This window comes from Chrysochloris asiatica, unplaced genomic scaffold, assembly GCF_000296735.1.
Source record: "Chrysochloris asiatica unplaced genomic scaffold, ChrAsi1.0 scaffold00129, whole genome shotgun sequence".
Lineage (NCBI taxonomy): Eukaryota > Metazoa > Chordata > Mammalia > Afrosoricida > Chrysochloridae > Chrysochloris > Chrysochloris asiatica.
The window spans coordinates 2,055,962-2,060,962 of record NW_006408647.1 but is presented as its reverse complement, the minus strand read 5'-3'; the positions used below and the strand labels follow the sequence as shown (position 1 = coordinate 2,060,962).

The following is a 5,001-nucleotide window of genomic DNA, read 5'->3' as shown; positions in this document are numbered from 1 at the left end:
GCAAGGGAAACCAAGATTCAAAAGACAGCCAAGCATCTTAATATTGTTTCTTCCCTTTTGCACATTCCAACCATGCCTCCATCCCTGGATCTCAGAGCCCTGTTGTTCCAAGGTTGTGCATACATCATTATTTACCTCTGCCCCACTTAGCCCATGCAAACCTACCTAATTGTTCTCCCATCTGTCTTGTTCTTCTTTGAATTTGTGTATTCAAACTTTGGCATTCGATTGTACACCATTGAACTGATTTTGAATCATAGTGTTCATTCTGTACATCATGTGACAGACTAGAACTTCTCCATAGGATAGTTTTCAGTTTTATGGATTGTCACTATTCTGTCAGGTTGTCATACTACAGTGGCTTGTGTGCTGCTGGGACACTGGATACTGGAAGCTATGTTATGGGTATTTTACCAGCAGGGTTACCCATGGTGGATAGGTTTCAGCAGAGCTTCCAAACTAAGACTAGGAATAAGGAGAGGCAGACAAACTCTGAATAGTTAGCCACTGAAATGTTATGAGTAGTTGAGGAACATTGTCAGACAGTGCCTGAAGATGAGCCCCTTAGGTTGGAACACACTCAAAATATGACTGGAGTAGAGCTGCTTTCTCAAAACAGAGTCAACTTTAATGATGTGGAGGGAGTTAAGCTCTTGGGAATTTCATTTGCTGACAAGACAAATGAGGAGAAACAGCTACAAACATCCATTAATATCAGAATGTGGAATATATGAGGTATGAATCTAGAAAAATTAGAAGATGTTAAGAATGAAATGCAATGCATAAATATTGGCATCCTACGCATTAATGAGCTGAAGTAGATAGATGTTGTCCATTTTGAATCACACAATCTTATAGTTTACTATGTTGGGAATGACAACTTGAAGAGGAATGGAATCATCTTTATTGTCAAGAGAACATTTCAAGATCTTGAAGTAGAATGCTGTCTGTGATGGGATAATGTATATACTCCTACAACAAAAACCAGTTAATACCACTAATATTCAAATAGGACATTGGAAGTTAAGCTCAGTGTTGAGATGCTACAGTGAATGAAAGAAATGAGGAAGTCAAAGTGCTGAAGAGAAATTTCAAAGGGTAGCTCTAGAAGACAAAGTCAAGTATTATAAGAACTGTGTAAAGACCTGGAGTTAGAAAAACAAAAGGAAAGAATGCATTTAGCACTTTTCAAGGTGAAAGAATTGAAAGAAAAATTCAAGCCTCAACCGGATATATCACAGGATTCTGTTGGCAAAGTCTGCTTCTCTTGTCTGTCAGTTTGTCATACTGTGGTGATTTGTATGTTGCTGTGATTCTGGAAGCTATGCCATGAATATTTAAATATGAGCAGCGTCCTCCACTGAGGACAGATTTCATCCGATTTTCCAGACGAATATAGAATAGGAAGAAGGAGATACAAACTACTCCTGAATATTAGTCTCTGCAAACCTTATGAATAGCAGTGGAACACTGTCAGCACCAGAATTTTGAATATTTAATTATGTTGATGAGCACAAAAATGAAGAAAAACAGCTGCAAATATCCATTAGTAATTGCAACATGGAATGTAGGAAGCATGAATTTAGGAAAACTGGAAATTGTCAAAAATGAAATGGAATGCATAAATATCAGTATCCTACGCAGGAGTCCTGGTGTGGTGCTATGGGTTAATGTACCAGACTGCAAAGCCGTTTGAACTGCAAGGTCGGCTGTTCAAGCTCACCAGCTGCTCCTTGGAAACCCTATACAGGGTCGCTATGAGTCAGAATCGACATGATGACACTTAACAACAACAGACATTAGTGAAATGGACTGGTATTGACCATTTTGAATCTGATAATCACATGGTTTGCTATGCTGATAATGACAAATTAAAGAGCAATGGCATCACATTTATCATCAAAAAGAACATATTAAGATCTATCTTGAAGTATACTGCTGTCTGTGATAGGATAATATACATATGTCTACAAGAAAGACCACTTATTATAACAAGTATTCGACACACCAACCACAAAGCCAGTGATGATGAAATTGAAGAATTCTACCAATTTCTTCAGTCTGAAATTTTTGTATAATTCACCAGTAAAACCATCTGGGCCTGGCCTTCATTTTGCTGGAATCTTTTAAAATAACCCGATCAATTTATTAGTTTGTTATAGGTCTATTTAAGTTTTCTACTTCATTCTGTGTTAGTTTGTTGTTGTTGTTAAGTGCTGTCAAGTCAATTCCAACCCATAACGACCCTATGTAGGGTTTCCAAGAACAGCTGCTGAGCTTGAACCACCGCCCTTGCAGTTCAAATGGCTTTGCAGTCTGATGCATTAGTCCACAGCACAACACCAAGACTTCTGTGTTGGTTTAGGTAGGTAGAATTTTTCTACCAAGTTATCCATTTCTTCTAGATTTCCTAATATTTTTTGTAGTACAAATCTTCACAGTATATTGTTTTGTACTTTTTATTTCCATTGGTTCTGTTGTGATGCCATGCATATCATTTCTGATGTGTGGTATTTGCATCTTCTCCTTTTCTTTTGTTAGACTTGCCAATGGTTTGTCAATTTTATTAATCCTTTCAAACTTCATAGGTTTTCTAAGGCTGGTTTAACAGAAATAGATCACTAGCTGTTTTTTGAGGTACCTGCAGATGAACTGGAACCACCAGACTTTAGAGTATAGCACTTGAGCATGTGAACTGTTTACACCATTTAAGAACTTAAGCTAAAGGAAAGCAGTTTTGAAAACTAAAACAGAAGAGAAATTCCAGGAAGTAGTTTTTGCATAGTCATTGAAGGACAACATGGTCACATCAGAGTAGGCTAGTGGTTCTGAACTGCCAACCTCATGGTTAGCATTACCATGCTTAACCCATTGTGCTGGTTTCCATTTAAATCCAATCCTCCATGGACATAAGAAGAGTTCTTTCCATAAAATATATGTAGCATGTCTGGGGCCTGGTTCCGCAGTGCATAGCAGTGTCTCATGTATTCCTGCCTGACCAGCAGGGGACTAGGCTTCTCCATAACCATTGCTTTGGCCCCTTCAACCTGCACTGCTGAGAGGGAAAGAAACAGGTTTTACTCCACAACAGGGCAGATGGCAAAGAACCCTAATGTAACTGAGTCGGCACCTGTGGTCTTTGTTCTTGATCAGTAAGTATTTCAAGTCCTCTTTGCTTTCAGTAAACAAGTTTGTATCATCTACAGATTGTACGTTGTTAAAGAGTGTTCCTCTAATCCTGATGCCATGTTCTTCTTCATCTTCTCAAACATCCTCTTTCAAACTCTTATGTAGTTGTGGGGTAAATAAATACATATATATAGTCCACTCTTCCTCCCATATCCATTCAGCCTGTGTTTCTGTCCTGTATCTATTCACAGAACACTGTTACTCCAAGGTTGTGTATGAGTAACTATTTACCTCTATCCCATTTAGCCTATCCATACCTCTTTAAGTCTATCCCTATTTTCATTGTTCATTTGCCACCTTCCCTCTTCATGTATATTGTCTTCCCCCTCATTGTATACTGCCCTCCCTAACACTCAAGCTAACATGTGTCTACCCTCTAGCCAGGGAATTACTCTCACTTCCCTCCCACCCCTAGTAACCATCAAAGAATGCTTCTTTTAGTATGCTAACTTTTGTTGAGTTTTTACAACAGTGATCTCATGCAATATTTGTCCTTTTGTGACTGACTTATTTCACTTAGCTTAATGTCCTCCAGGTTCATCCATGTTGTTAGGTGCTTCACAGATTCATCATTATTGTTCACTATTGCCTAGTATTCAATTGTGTGTATGTAATGAAGTGTATTTATACACACTTCCATTGATGGCATTTAAGCTGTCTCCGTATTTTTGCTATTGTGAACAGTGCTATGATGAACATTGGCGTGCATATATTTACTCATGTCCTGGATCTTACTTCTTGTAGATATATACCAAGTAGAGGGATTGCTGGATCATACGGTATTTCTATTTCCAACTTTCTGAGGAAGTGCCATACCATTTACTCTGAGCATTTCTGATCCTGAATAGTAACCGGCTAACTTCCCTAAAAAATACTACAAATATGAGCATGGTGTCTGAGTCTTGTGTGTCCATTTCAATGAATTATTGAACACAGATGAGAAGTAAAAATGTAGTGCAGAAAGTTATGTTTGATGTTCATTTTTTGCAAAAGGTAAAAAGTAAATGTGCTATTATTCTGCAGCTTTCTTCTAGGTGTTGTTTATTCTCTTTACAAAGGGTTACAGTGCTCTCCAGGCAGTTCACTACAAGTCTCAGGTTGCAGCATGAGATCTTTCGAATCCTGAGATATAATAATTCCTACTCCTGGTGTGACTTTGTGGGTTAATGCCCTAGACTGCAAAGCCATTTGAAGTACATGGTTGGTGGTTCAAGTTCACCAGTCACTCCTTAGAAACCCTATACAGGGTCACTATGGGTTGGAACCAACTTGACAGCACTTAACAACAACAATAACAACAACAGTAACAACAACAATAACTCATAATGGCCCGAGGTATAGCATTATACCTTAGAATTTTTCTGTACTCATGAAAGAAATACGGTGCAAGTTGAAATAAAGAGATCAGCATCTAGGTTTTTGAGTGCTATTGTATAGAAATATCGTAAGTGTGTCACTTTTAAGAACAGGCACATTTTTATTGTTGTTGTTGTTAAATGCCGTCAAGTCTGTTCCAACCCACAGCAACCCTCTAGAAGGTTTCCAAGGAGCAACAGGTGAGCTTGAACCACCGCAGTTCAAACTGAGTTTGCAGTTTAGCGCATTAACCCACAGCGCCACACCAGGACTCCTAGGCGTGAACTCATAGCAATCCTATGCACAACAGAACAAAGCACCGCCTGGTTCTTCACCAACTTCATAATGGTTGCTATGCTTGAGTCCATAGCTGCTCCTTCTGTACCAATCCATCTTGTTTGGGGTCCTCCTCTTTTTCTCTGACCTTCCACTTTACCAAGCATGCTGTCCTTCTCC

At 38.8% G+C, this 5,001-nt stretch overlaps 1 pseudogene; it reads right to left on the bottom strand.

Moving 5' to 3' along the window:
• Nucleotides 1-2,708: 2,708 nt before the first annotated feature.
• The window catches only part of LOC102818919, a 5,141-nt pseudogene continuing 2,848 nt past the window's right edge, over nucleotides 2,709-5,001 (bottom strand).